A 16,270-nucleotide genomic window follows, 5' to 3' on the forward strand; every position below is an offset into this window, starting at 1 on the left:
CCTAGACCCAGATATGCCACTGTTTAATGATCACTCTATATCTTTAAGTGAACAGCCTAGACCCAGATATGCCACTGTTTAATGATCACTCTATAAGTGAACATACTAGACCCAGATATGCCACTGTATAATGATCACTCTAATTATTTCAAGCGAACATCCGATACCCTGGTCTGCTATTTTATACTACTTGCTCTGCTTATTATTTCAAGTGAACCAGATCTGCCAATCTATTTAGCAACAGTAGATCTGGATATATGCCACTGGTAATTGGATGCAAATATTTATATGGGTAAACATGGTAGGCTTTTGGTACATATAATAACCAAGCGATGGGAACATCTCGTCTCTTTCTAATGCAAGTTGAAGATGGTTGTTGTTGTTGCAAGGTTTTACGCCATATTTCAGCACAAGATAGGCTATACATGGCGGCCAGTATTAATGGTGGAGGAAGAACCCGGGAAAACCCCGGAAAGAACCACCGACCCACGAGAAGCTACTGGCAAGCTTTCTCACATACCCACATTGGCTGAATCCTAGACTCGAACCTACGCAGACAGAGGTGAGATGGCAGTGATCCGTAACGGAGAGCGCTTTAGACCACTCGGCCACTTGGGGCCCCAGTTGAAGATGGACACTCGGAAAGAGAGGTATTTTTCTAGCATGAAATCGAAAGGGCTGAGGACATTAAGTGATTTTTAAGATTAAAATCGAAGCGAGATTTACATATCTGGGTATTTGACTGACACGTATATTTTGGATGCTTTCAAGTTTTCACTGAATGCAATATTTTACTTCTGATTTTCAGTTTGTATTGCACTAAATGCATACATTTTTTTCAATAAAAAATTAACAAACAAGAAAGTCAGGGACTGATTGTCGTGCCAACAATCTAATCATTTTTATGAACATGTGACCTTTTCCCCAAGGTCAAAAGGGAAGAGAAAGCATTTTACATAAATAATTACCCCAAATATTCTATGATTGCAACATTGACCCCAAAATCCAAGAGCACGTGTAAATGGATTGTGTATGACGTGGATATGTGTCATTTGGATATATATCGTAGCTTTACTCAATTGTTTCAGTCATATCGTTAGGGTGTCTGCAGTGTGGTAGTTTATAGTAACGTCAAGCACTGGAGTATCACGCTGCAGACATGCGACATCATATCCCACCTAGTCACATTATCCCGACACTAAGCAGACCAGTCCCAACACTTTCCTCTTAACGCTGAGCACAAAGCGAGGCAGTTGCTAGTATAATTTATATAACAAAAATAGGTCTTTGGTATAACTTGGCCAGGATTCAAATCCGCGACCTCTCGCATCCTAGGGGTACGCTCTAACTATTTAGGCCACCAGAGCGGTGTGTGAAATGGATTGTCCTAGTATTATAAAGACTCATTATAAGTATGAAAAATACCCATCATGGCATTTACGAAATGTAAGCAAATAAAAATCCTTAAACTAAAACCGTAACTCAAATTTTCTACCTTGACCACAGGATCGAATGGACAATAGTGCATGTCACCGAACGAATTGTTGTTGTTGTTGTTGTTGTAGCAGGGTTTAATGCTATTTTCAGCACACGATAGGCCAGTATTAATGGTGGAGGAAGAAACCGGGAAATCTCCGGAAAGAACCACCGACGTTCGAGAGGCTACTGGCAAGTTTTCTCACATATCCACATTGGCCGAATCCAAGACTCGAACCCATGTAAACAGAGGTGAGATGGCAGTGATCCGTAACGGAGAGCGCTTTAGACCACTCGGCCACTCGGGGCCCCCCGAACAAATTAGCTTCATAATGATTCATGCCAAGTACGAAGAAAAAACAAACCATGGAGATTTTAAGGAAATATATGCAAACATAAAACTTGAACCATATCTGTAAGAAACTGTTGATGCTGCCACCACAATTGCTTCCACTGTCAATTAAATGACATCTAAATTCCCACTCACACTGTTGATGCTGCCACCACAATTGCTTCCACTGTCAATTAAATGACATCTAAATTCCCACTCACACTGTTGATGCTGCCACCACAATTGCTTCCACTGTCACTGAAATGGCATCCCAATTGCCACTCAAACTGTTGATGCTGCCACCACAATTGCTCTACCATCACTGAAATGACATCTCAACTCCCACTCAAACTGTTGGTGCTGCCACCACAATTGCTTCCACTGTCATTGAAATGACATCTCAATTCCCACTCAAGAGGGCTCAACAAAAAAACACTATCAAAGTCTTGAATACTTCAGATCTGATGTTATGAACTTTTGTCTGTTTAAATTTTACTGGCACATCAGCTCAGGAAAGATTATATTATACCAAGGCCATATGGGAAAAGAGTCTTGCCCTGCAACACATCATGGAAATTGACATGACCTTTTCTTGGTAGGATGAGCAATGGAGGACAACATGAAGTTATGCCACTGAAGAATGCTACACAAATGATTGGCTACTTTCTCTATAAAATACAAACATTTATTTGGAAACATTCCATGAATTTTATCATACAAGACGACAAAGAAATAAACCACTGACAAAAGAGCGATTTAAACTTGTTAAACATTAATTTTATTACTTTTAGATATTACATGACACATGATAATAGCAACATGAGATTACTAAAAATATTATACAAAAATAATTTTGTTTTCCAAGCAGGAATTACAAACACGTATAAGTATTAAACCCCCCCACCTCCCCCACACACACGATAACTATCAGGTAAATTAACACGTGATTGCCCTCTCTCCTTACATGCTGCACATGATTACAGGTGTTGTTAGAATAGCTATAAAAAAAAAAAACTGTACTCAAGTGTTCTGCAAGATTTTGTTTTTGTTTCAATGGCACTTAAGACACATTGCTAGCTATTATCATTTATAGGAAATAAGACCCAAGTTATCTTTCCCCAAAGCACACCTAGTGGCTGACCCTGACTAGCCTGGACAGCATATTGACCCAATGACTCTTGCAGTCCGGCAATCAACCAATTGAGCTAAAACTGCTCCCATGTTCTGCTAGAAAATTCATTTAGTTTAAACCTCTACAACTTTCAGGAACAGTAATAATGTGACACAAAAATCCTGAACTAATCACTGTAAAATAATTCTGACTTTTTGTTTCTGTGTCTGAATCTTTGTTCACATGATTACTTTTTATGGCCATTTTGTATTGAAATGATTGTCAGCATGGGAGGAAACCGCAAAGTGTAATCAATCCCACACAGGATTAAGATCTGAGTAACATATCTTTACACAGCGAGCCTCAATTCAAGACCAAATGAGCTAAATACAGAAAAGTTCCTATAACACTCTACTATAATAGCAAAGTATTCATAGCATTAAAATAAATAGCATGCGACATCCTTAGAGGTATAAATCCATCCAGGCCAGAAAGTCTGCAGCTTTTCTTTTCTACAGGGTCACATTTCACAAACACACACTCAAAACAACTTTCATATTCTAATTTCTGTACGGAAATGTATAGCTCTAACATTTTCTTTCATCTGGAAAATTGAGAGAAGCACACAAATTTAAATACTTCAGATTAACTCTTTTGGAAAATGTTGGATTGATAAAGAAACAAAATAGAAAAATTCCAGTTAACCCTACCATAAGCTAAAACCTGACAAGGCAAACTGACCAATCAGAGTATAGTTTACTTATACGGGGTATATATATTTTACAGTTCATTTCAGTAACACATGTGATCAAATGAGATGGCTGGTCTGCATGACGTTGAAGCCGTGCATAATAACAGCTACTGGGTTTTGTAAAGGAATGCTTTCTGACAAATTGTTGACACAAGCTGCGAACACAAAATTATGCAATACATAAAAATTCAGTGTAGTTGGAGCTTTGTCGACTTAACTAGGTATGCTATTACTGCTGGGAAAAATAAAGCTTGGCATGATGTTGGTTCGTTTTAACGACTACGCAAAAAAAGTCATGGGATTGATCTGTTCTTTCACTTTGTTGACGGATACTTGCATTTTTATTTAAGTGATTAACCAATACTGTTGTTAGTTATAAATATTACCAACTTGTCAAAAGCATGAAAATGAACAATTTATCTATTAAAAGCCTGGGTATACCATTAGTACCAGTAAACTATCATCAGGTTTATTTTTTACTGCTACTAAGCAAGTTAAAGAAATCTGATGCTTAATAACACAACATGTGCCAAGGCAACTGGAGTGAAGTGCCTTGCCCATGGACACCCAACAGCAGTAGTGCTCTTTGGGTGAGATGTCAAAGAGACCTCTGTCCTCTACAATTATCAAGCTGAGTGGATTTGTTAAATTTAGGGAAATATGGCAGTTTGGGATGGAAAATGTCCACTGAACTTGCTCAAGACACAACACTGCTGACTGGGGCTGATTGAATAGTAGGATTCAGATGCCAACAGTATGCTGATCAGTTAGCCACCATCAGTCCAAATCGATTAAGGACCAAGTTTGTAAAATCTGGACAATAAGTATACAACAGTATGCTGATCAGTTAGCCACCATCAGTCCAAATTGATTAAGGACCAAGTTTGTAAAATCTGGACCATAAGTATACAACAGTATGCTGATCAGTTAGCCACCATCAGTCCAAATCGATTAAGGACCAAGTTTGTAAAATCTGGACCATAAGTAAACAACAGGCAGATAAGAGTCTACAGAAAAATAAGTGTGCAGGGGCCTTCCAGTGTTTTGTAGCAAAAATAGGGGCATACATATTTGTAAAAGAAACTGATGGCTGATAAAAAAATTTTGTATAATCTAAGGTCTTGTTTCTAATGAATGAACAACCACATTAACATTTTCTTTTGGTGCTCCAGAGCAACTTTTGTGCTGAGATGCCATAAAACAAGACTACATATATACCTATTTATTACACATTACCAGTTATTATTTATCTACAGTACATTGTTTATTAAATTACCTATATTTCTGAAAAAGCACAAACATAAAATTAGTGATCACATGATACTTTTCGCTACCAATAAGCATATATAAAAATCAAGTGTATACTATCTGCATGAAAACTAAGGATGTCTACATCCAAAAACCAGTCTATAATTTGGCAGTGCTGAAGTACCAAAACCTTGTATGAACAAAAATCTCAGGATGTAATTTTTTTAAAGGCACTATTTTAAGTGCAATGAATTCTTTAATTTTTGTGGTTTTCTTTTTTCAAACAATACCTTTTTTATCCGTACCATTTATAATCTCATTTAAATCGAGTTCCACAGCAAAACAACACTGACCCTCACCTGCTGTTGCATAATGCACCGGTAAATCAGGGTCTGTATTGTTTGTTCTACTGATAACTCCTAACAAATGCATAGACATGGAGCTGCTGATGCATGAAACAACAACAGATCTGGCTCTATGTAATTGGTTTATAAGTGAGTATACATGACATAAATTCATGGACTGCAGATGGGGGTCGTCATGTTTCCACAGAAAATCATCCTTTTTGGGTATTTCAATTCATGGTTTTGCAAACATAAAATTCATGAAAATTAGTGCCCTGAAGACAACAATGCATTCAAATTGCATGCATTTTCAGAACTTGTCAAAAATCTGACAAAATCTGCCACTTATACATTTGTTTCTCATCAAATATTAAAGTTTACACTCACAGTTTGCATGGATATAAATTTATAATTATATTCAAAAGCTTTTAGCACAACAGAACAAGGAAATTTTATATATAAATAAAAGTAATGAAAACACCGATGGCTTGTTAGTTGAAATGACACTTATTTACAGACAATTTGAGGAAAGGAACGCAGTTCCAGACATAGCACTATTTATCTGTCCTTTTAAGTTTTGGTAAACAGAATGCCATATATTCGAGGTTCTCAAACTGTGGTATGCATACCACTAGTGGTCCATTCAGGAGGTCTGCAGAAATGTTTACAATAGTTAGCTAATGGTAGGAAAGATCACAAAGTGGTCAGCCAAGACCGTCAGCAATGATTAAGTGGTCAGCCAAGACCCTTAGCAATGATTAAGTGGTCAGCCAAGACCCTTAGCAACAATTAAGTGGTCAGCCAAGACCCTTAACAACGATTAAGTGGTCCGCCAAGACTTACTGCAATGTTCAAGTAGTCCACAGAGAAAACAAGTTTGAGAACAACTACTCTAAATGTTTATATTTATTCTAAAATTTTGTTTCATTAGCTGTCACAAGAAAATTTTTATTACCATCTTAAACATCATTCCAGGAAATTAATATTGTAATTTCCTTTTTAAAAGCATTTCCAACTCTTGTTTCAAATATTACTATCAGTAAAATATTTATGGGAGATAACTAATATATGGTATAATAATTTGCCTAATGTTGAGTTGCTTCCCATGATAATAAAACTGAGATGACATGGCCTTTACTTTGATACTTATTTTTGCCAGACTGTTGCGTTCATTACGGTTATTAGTAATACAAACTATATTTAAATAAAAGTGAATGGAAATGAAATGCCATAAGCATGGAGGGATTAAAGTCTTTATAAACCAAATAAAAAGCAATTAGATAATTATTCACTGACAATAATACAAAGAAAACAGAAGCTGTACAATTGAAATGACAATTAATGTACATACATTCGTACAAATGTACAATAAGCAATGCTTGGAAAACCATACAAAATATCACAACTCTAGCTTTGTTAACCGTTTTATCAACATAGTAATACAGACTTAGAAAGAACTTTCTACATCATATGCAAACATAGTGAAACAGAACATATAGAAAAACATACAACATGCTACCAATACAAAATGCAAAATGTTACCTAACACAATTCAGAAAAAAATTCATAAAGTTTACTTTAATTACTTTGGCTGATTTTTTTTGAGAGTAATGGTAGAGATCATAGGACATTTCACTTTTGCTACATTTTTATTATTTTGCTTATTTTGTGTAAACTTGGACCATGCATTTTAACTGTATAATACATTCCACTTTATCCTCATTCACCCTGATTATTAAAGAGCTAAACCAAATGTAAAAAGAATTTTTAGTGGTTTAGCAATTCTACTGATTCAGGTTTCTTAAAGTTACACTTTAAAAATAAACATTTAACACTTTAAATGCTGTAACCTTTCTAGATCTGCTAAAATACTGTTAACCACCCACAATGAACACAATTATCAAATGTCATGTATGCAGTTTTGTATTTATATCTTTCGTGCTTTCATTTTAAAAGTGTGTGAATACAATTCAAAACCATCTGTTATTTATAAAAGCTTCAAATATCGAACAATGAAAACATGCATTTCCAATCTTGTAGTACAATACAGAATTATGGACTGAACATCTGAGTGAAACACCTGATCAAATTGGTCTTTAAAAATATGACTTTCTACGCCATGTTACTTTCATATGAATAATACGCAACACTCCATCCCTTCGGCATCAGTTTAACCATTACCTAGCTGATGCATTGAACATCAATTCTTTCATGATACGTCTGAAGTTGTTAAAGTACTGAAAATAAATATGAAAAGAAAATGGATTTTTGTCTTACACATACTATGGAGGTAACTGGAAATGAACTCAAATACAAGAATTTCTTTGTTTTAAGTATTTTGCACAACAATTCTGACAATTTACAGAATGTGCTCACAACTAAACTTAACTAAACCATGATGAGTACGTCCTGTTATCTGTGACAACCGGTTGTGAATAATATACAAAAAGACTGAAAAAAAATCAATACCACCTTTTTCAAAATAAAAAAGGAGGAACAACAACAGAAAAATAACATATTTCTAATGACTGAACACTACAAAAAATGATAAATTAATTTTTTTGTTATACAAGTCATGATTTAGCTTTTAATATACAATCATTTTAGTGTAATGACTGACGTATAGTCATTTTTGCCAATGTTCTGGTATAATGTTAAGCCATGAACTGAACAGTAAGAATACTATGCAGTGCTTTATTTTTCTAATACTACTATTGCAGTGTTTGCTTTATGTAGGAATGCCACTATTTATTTACTCTTTTCTGTAAAGAGTACCTGAATAAGCCATAGAGTCAGGCATGGTGTTGACATCATTCTAATGACACTGGTTTAATCATTTCAGGTAAACCTTAGACGTAATTGTAAACTAAGGCATGTTTGATGTCTTTTCTTACATTGTGGCTATTTTTATCAAAGATGGATACAATCTTGCAATAGGACTATACAATTTTTCATGGAGATTTACTTGTGACATGCATATGTGGCCATACTTGATGGATTAAAGTAGTCCAAGTGAGAATGTATACAACTCAATAAAGCACTCCCTCATTACAATGCAGCCCTGTAGATCACTCGAGTATACAGTCTCATAGCGAGACCACCTTATAATGAAGTATATGATACATTACTTTCCGATTATAATGCTGTCCTGTAGATCATTGAAGTATACAGCCTTATATTGAGATCACCTTATAATGAAGTATATGGTACATTACTACCTCATTATAATGCAGTCCTGTAGATCCATGGATCATACAGCCTTATAGTGAGACCACCTTATAATTAAGTACATGATACAGTACTCCCTCATTACAATGCTGTCATGTAGATCACTGGAGTATACAGCCTTATAGCAAGACCACCTTATAATGAAGTATATGATACAATACTGCCTCATTATAATGCAGTCCTGTAAATCAATGAAATATACACCCTTCAGGAAGACAATCTTATAAGTACATGGGACAAAGGGTTGCACATACTTAATGTAGCTTCGTGTAAATATCCTATGTCTTGATATTATAATTGATATTGTAATTGATATTATAATTGCATCAGGAATTGTTGGTTCATGGTAGATGTCTTCAGTTGTATCAAGATATGTACAAACTAGCCAATTAAGTAACTGATTAAAAAATGTTCAGCTGGTTATCAGCAGAGAGAAAAAGCATCTGGGTCTGGTGTTTTGCTGCAGTGCAATACATAAAGGTTACATCGTTGCAAGGCAATAGAGTAAAGCATGTTCTCGAAGAACACCCAAAAGGCTGCTGTTCTGGGCTGATCAATGGTGGAAACTGAACCCAAAACTTTCTCGTTAAAAGTTGAGACAACGGAACTGGGTTGCTATAAACTTATCCACATGATAAGAACATATATATATTTGCTTGTAACTTGAGTCCAACTGCAATCATCCAGATCTGCCAGCACATAATGTTTGTAAGGATTATTCTGGAGAACACAGATCCTGATCTGTCAGTGCATTATGATGAGTGTTACACTGAAATGTATATAGCTTTGATGACAAATTTGGTTTTTACATGATTAATTTTTTTCTTCAAACAATTAAGTTTTTGGTTAGTGACACAAAACAGTGACATATCCTGTTGATAAAATGTTACGCCTGACATAATACAAAGAAAACGATGAAAAATGAAGAATGAAGAAATATATACAGGACATCTGAATTCTGTACACATTTGGGAGAGTTTCCTCCGTATTCTCGCAATTTTCAGAGCACAGGACTCCTACACTTGATACAGAATCCCATGAGCAGGTTACGATACAGTAGGATAAATTACAATAAAATATTATGTCTTTTATGGACAGGTGATCTGCATATAAATTTTATGTATGTAATTGAAATTTGAAATAAAATAATTTGGGGTTTATAGATGTTTTCCTGTTGGAAAGGTTTCCTTTGTGAGAAAAGTGTACAAAAAAACAGATTTCATGGTATACCTAATGCTGGGATCCCATCTCTGTCAATAAAGTTCAGCAAGCAAGGACTTAAATCAAAGCTAAGAAAATCCCAATATTTCCCTCAGCTCAGAATTGTGTTTAATTTCTTTGAATTATCCAGCCCAGTCGGAAAAGCAGAATTCTGAGCAATAATTTTTTTTAAAATTGCTAGCCTTCAGGCTTTAGTTTTGAGTTTAAACATCAATTATTTTTTGTTGTTGTTATTAGGTCTGAATATCAACATAAATAAATCAATCATAAAATGACAAAGAATCATGGGAAATATGCCACAAATAATGTGAAGTGCGTTCGCTCAAGACAACAGTGACAACAACAAGCATAAAAGTGTCATTTTAGGACACACCCTTGACATATTTTTCAAATTTGGAAAAGGTCCACTGGTTCATCAGTTAATTCATAGTGAATTAATTCCAAGTGCTTTTAAAACAATATTCAACTGGTCTGAATCAAAATCTAGATTATGGGCATCAGCTTAAGATGGTCAACTTTTGTAAAGTCAATATACAGTGTTCGATTCAAATTATTTATTATCCAATTGTAATGTAGTAATGTGAATTCTGTGCTATTGTAGCAATGTGAATTCTGTGCTACTGTAGCAATGTGAATTCTGTGCAAGATTTTAAATAAAATTTCATGATTGTCATGGTTGCATATTTGCCCTCTTATGAAATAACGAATCTTTTACAAATCTGATAATCCCAATAACAGAAAGAAAACTGGCCAGACTGGCTTTCTGTTTGTGGAAAAGCAATCTGATCTCAATAACTGTGTCAGACTAAAACAATCACAAATCAGATATACATATATTTGTTTATTTGATGAATTTAAACGAATTCATCTATTATTTGATTGACAATTAGCGACAAGGTACCCCCCCATGTAATGACCTTTACTTTGGGATATTCATCTAAGAGTAATACACAAAAATACATACCAACCTATAAATATTTTAGTGTTTCAGCTTGTATAAAAATATAAATTTTTAAAAAGTTATATATTCCAGCATTTAACTAATCAAAACTTGATGTTTCTTCATTTAAAAAGGCTGCCAATTTGTTTACTTTTATGATAAAAACCAATCAAAGATTCAACATTGTTCATCACGGTAATAAAGCAAAACTCTCAATAATGAATACATATTTACACTTGTCACATTTTTATCTTTGTGCAAACTGTGACAGAATTTGACTCCTTTCTTTTTTACACACACTGTAAAGAAATTCCTGCAAATATCTGCAATAAGCATACTGACACGAACAATTACATTTTTGCCATAAGTGACAAGAAAACACCTAGAAATAATAAAAGACTATGCCAGTACAACTCTTCAGCAAATGTCCTTCAGTACTTTACACACACACACACACACACACCATAAAGATCTTCAATAAAATGCAATCCCATCTTATAACATGGTAATGGATCATACAGACAATTTTACTTAATTTGCCCATACATTTTTATCTTATTTCACTGGAGTTTCATTCTTTGTGGGTATAAACCAAACATAACACGATTGAACATCATTACATATCCTAATTATTGTGGTTTTGTTTACAATTTATACTATTATTATGTTAACCTACAAATAAGGTGGTCTCATGTATGAATGTAGTATGCTTTCATGGCTCCAACAAAATGCATTATATTGAGGGTGCATTGTATAATTGACTAGCTACCTCAGAATGAGATGGTCTAGTGTATGACCTCCCATTGAAAAGTGTATGACGTGCAATGCTTTTATGGCCTCCCATTGAACAGTGTATGACGTGCAATGCTTTTATGGCCTCCCATTGAACAGTGTATGACGTGCAATGCTTTTATGGCCTCCCACTGAACAGTGTATGACGTACAATGCTTTTATGGCCTCCCATTGAACAGTGTATGACGTACCATGCTTTTATGGCCTCCCATTGAACAGTGTATGATGTACAATGCTTTTATGGCCTCCCATTGAACAGTGTATGACGTACAATGCTTTTATGGCCTCCCATTGAAAAGCGTATGACGTACAATGCTTTTATGGCCTCCCATTGAACAGTGTATGACGTACAATGCTTTTATGGCCTCCCATTGAACAGTGTATGACGTACAATGCTTTTATGGCCTCCCATTGAACAGTGTATGACGTACAATGCTTTTATGGCCTCCCATTGAACAGTGTATGACGTGCAATGCTTTTATGACCTCCCATTGAACAGTGTATGACGTGCAATGCTTTTATGGCCTCCCATTGAACAGTGTATGACGTGCAATGCTTTTATGGCCTCCCACTGAACAGTGTATGACGTGCAATGCTTTTATGGCCTCCCATTGAACAGTGTATGACGTGCAATGCTTTTATGGCCTCCCATTGAAAAGCGTATGACGTGCAATGCTTTTATGGCCTCCCATTGAAAAGTTTATGACGTGCAATGCTTTTATGGCCTCCCATTGAACAGTGTTATATTATGGAAGTAGTGTATAATTGAAAATTTACCTCAGAATAAGGTGCTGTCATGTATAATTTAGTATACTTTGACCCCCCCCCCCTTCCATTATATTATGGAAGCAGTGTATATCTGAAAAGCTACCTTGGAATAATATGGTCTCATGTATGATGTAGTATGCTTTTATGCCCCCCTCCCCTCCATGAATTGTGTTGTTATAAGGATACACTTGTGCATTACAAAAGGAACAATTTTCAATAGGATTATCTGAATTGGTCAATTTCACTGAATTGCTACCTTGCTACTCATGCTGTTCATTTACATAGTCCCAGACTAGTGAAGCATACTTATAACTTCTTTCTTCGGTCCAAGAATTCACAATACCATTAGATAAAAATAAAAATAAAACTTACAAAAACTAAGTAGTACTATGAAGAAACTCAATACGATAGTAAAATATGTCATGTTCATCCAGATGCTCTGATATGTTAACATCAATATCATTTACTTTTGTAACTGTGAAAGTGGCTAACTAAAAAGGACAGCAAACTGCGCATAAATTGACTGTCAGTAAAATTGTTATATACTACTCCATGATTATGGCAACAGTATTTTGGACTAATGAGCAATAATGAAGGAAACACAGCAAGGTTGGCACAAAAATATTATGCCCTATATGAAGCAACAAAAGCCATAAATCTGTAATAGACACAGTTAGTACTAAAATATATCCTATGCCGAGATGACGGTATAATGCCTAATGTTGAAGAAAATGATTGTTCCACAAACCATGGTATTCTGTCTGCAAAGGCAAAGCTTGCAGACAGAAATTAAATGTTTACAAACCAACACAAGCTTCAAGATGGCAATAGTTAACATTGTCAAGTTTATACAAAGCATAGCCTGTGTAATGCTGAAATCCATTATTAAAAAAAATTGGTTTGCTTTCATAGGCAACACAATTTGTCACTTATTTTTCATATCCTCTGGAATGCTGTAGTACGGCATCTTTTGTAAACCTTGTGGCTTGACTCGATATCTGGGGAAAAAAGAATAAATAAGATGTTACATTTATTGCAGAAGTAAAACGTTTTAGAAACAAGTAAAATTAAAATGCATGCTAAGTGTAATGCATTATTTCCTCACTGCTATACAGATCTGGGGGTGCAAATGTTTGCATATGTAATTGATTAATAATTTCCTAGGTAAAAGTAATCATATGTAATTGATTAATAATTTCCGAGGTAAATGTAATCATATGTAATTATTAATTTCCTAGGTAAATGTAATCATATGTAACTGATTATTAATTTCCTAGGTAAAAGTAATCATATGCAATCGATTATCAATTTCCCAAGAAACTGTGATCTTCAGTAAATGATCACAAAGTTTCAAAGTAACTGCAACAATTTTTGATTACAAGCATTGTAATGTTACCAACTAGTCAAAATTATCACATAAATCAAGATTACTTTCTGATTTTATTTTCCTGAACATACATACATCCTGAACCGTTTTGATTTCTATCTTTCAAACTGAATGACTGACAGGAATGTAGTTAAATTTGGAGTAGATTTTAAACAAAAGTATTATTAGTATGTTATATTTTCCTTATTTCAACTGTATTATTAGTATGTTATATTTTCCTTATTTCAACTGTATTATTAGTATGTTATATTTTCCTTATTTCAACTGTGGTTCTAAATAACATACTGTAGTACCATTTCTCGTGGGTCTCAATTTTCATGACATTGTTAAAAAAAAGAAGCATTTTTTTCATGGGTACCTAAATTCATGGATTTGCCTGTCAAAGTTGGCATATTCATGGGTATTCAATTTTATGGACTATGGCATATTCATGGGTATTCAATTTTATGGACTATTGCATATTCATGGGTATTCAATTTTATGGACTAACCTCAACAAATAAAGAGTTAAAAGAACAAAACCATGCTGACTACAAACAACAATGGTTAAAACAATACACCACATTTATAAGCACAAATCAAACACCTATCCAGATCAATCACTTATACTCAACAAAGGGAGTTAATGCAGCCAACAACACTACATGTAAGGTAATCAGGTAATAAAGTACAAGGGTATGATCTATTCCTTAAAACAAGGTCCATCAATTACTTTCTCATGACCATGGCATTAACACAGTGGCTAAAGAGTGGTAACTCAGATCCCCTTCTTTTTATGAAACTAAAAATAAATACCTTTCTAGGCAAAATAAGTTTTTGACTCTTTAACTTTCAACCTTTTAATGAGGTCTTCATCAGAATTATGTCTGGACTGGAGTCACATGATCATCTAAATGCTAATCAGGTGACAAAACTCTTCCGCAGGAGTTCCAATCCAGACTCATGGTTCAACACCGACTTCCCCTCCATGATTTCAGTAGCTTCCTTTATTTTTCTCCTTAGGAAAGTTATCCCAAGAGAAAGTAAGTCCTGATTCTTTGCAATGTTCACCAAATGCTGTCAGGGATTCTCTGTTGGTGTACAAGTGTTCTGTAAGTCATGGAGGGGGAGCCAGTGTTGAACTGTGATGGACAAATCTGGACAAGTTTCTGTAGGACGTCAGTATGCACACTCCTACGTGTTCACAGAAATGTCATATTCAGAGTGGGTTTATGTGATGTGATGTGATTTTGGATTTTTAAAGTAGCTTTCAAAAAAATTCGGTCATATTGCTACGATGTCTGCAATGTGGCAGTTTATAGTGATGTCTAGCACTGGGGCATCATGCCACAGACATGTAGCATGATCTCCCACCCAGTCACATTATCCTGACATCAGGCCGACCAGTCCTAACACTAACCTCTTAATGCTGAGTGCCAAGCGAGGCAGCTGTTAGTATCATTTTTGTAAGTCTTTGGTATGACTTGGCCGGGAATCGAACATATGACCTCCCACATCTGAGACGGACACTCTAACCATGAGGCCGCTGGAGCAGTTGGGTGGGTTTATAATGGAAATCACATTGTACAATTGTAATGGCAATGAAAAGACAAAACCGCTAAATGTACAGTGAAAACATGCATATGGATAATATTCAAGTGAATTTTGAGGACCTACTAGAAACTTTTGTTTGCCTCTACAAGGTAATCCCCAAACCCACAAACAGTAGGGAGGGTGGGTCTCATTGTGACCAAATACACTGAAAATTATCCCTCTGGACAATCAAAAGTATTTTTGTTAACTGACAGACTGAGGGATAATACTTGACAATCAATAGGAATAGGAATATAAGGTTCGGAACAACAATAAACCATCGCTGAAGGTAGTTTTTCCTGAGAGAAAATTTTCAATGTGAAGACAAGTTGATGTCTAGAAAAGAATGTGACACTGTTATGCATGTGCCTGTGACATGGATCAATGCAGGTGATCTAAAATCTTTCTAGAACAGGAGGATGGTGCATCTAGCACAGACAAGGTTTTTTCCATTGTGGAAAGGGTAAGCTAGGCAATAGGGGCAGGTACTGCATTACTAATATTATTACTGATATTATGATTTAAATTTATTTGAAGAAAAAAAAACATTGATGCTGTATATGAAGCAAAATAATAGGCTCTGGATGGAAATAAACACTATTGTGATTTATTAAGGTTCAGGTATAATGGAATTAAAATAAAATTGAAAGGATGTTCAGTGACTATTATTAACTCCATGCTGTCATGAAGTACAAAAGTTATAATACTGAAGCAAACATCCTGGGTCTGCATATCAAGCTCACAATCAAAACACTACTGTAAAATACTACTGTAAAACACTACTGTAAAACACTGCTGTAAAACACTGCTGTAAAATACTGCTGTAAAACACTGCTGTAAAACACTGCTGTAAAACACTGCTGTAAAATACTACTGTAAAACACTGCTGTAAAACACTACTGTAAAACACTGCTGTAAAATACTACTGTAAAACACTGCTGTAAAACACTGCTGTAAAACACTACTGTAAAACACTGCTGTAAAACACTACTGTAAAACACTGCTGTAAAACACTACTGTAAAACACTGCTGTAAAACACTACTGTAAAACACTGCTGTAAAACACTACTGTAAAACACTACTGTAAAACACTGCTGTAAAA

General features: G+C 35.0%; 1 protein-coding gene across 5 annotated transcripts in view; it reads right to left on the bottom strand.

Moving 5' to 3' along the window:
* Positions 1 to 2,562: 2,562 nt before the first annotated feature.
* The window catches only part of LOC149790758 (E3 ubiquitin-protein ligase NRDP1-like), an 87,709-nt gene continuing 74,001 nt past the window's right edge, over positions 2,563 to 16,270 (bottom strand). For 2 of the 5 annotated variants that reach the window (XM_089972826.1, XM_089972825.1), the window contains exon 8: positions 2,563 to 13,208. The gene's annotated coding sequence lies outside the window, so the exon portion shown is untranslated. The remainder of the gene's footprint in view (positions 13,209 to 16,270) is intronic. The other 3 variants (XR_016423895.1, XR_016423894.1, XR_016423893.1) reach the window with 3 other exon arrangements.

Source organism: Sinohyriopsis cumingii, chromosome 10 (assembly GCF_028554795.1).
Source record: "Sinohyriopsis cumingii isolate HCF-2022 chromosome 10, ASM2855479v2, whole genome shotgun sequence".
Classification (NCBI taxonomy): Eukaryota; Metazoa; Mollusca; class Bivalvia; order Unionida; family Unionidae; genus Sinohyriopsis; species Sinohyriopsis cumingii.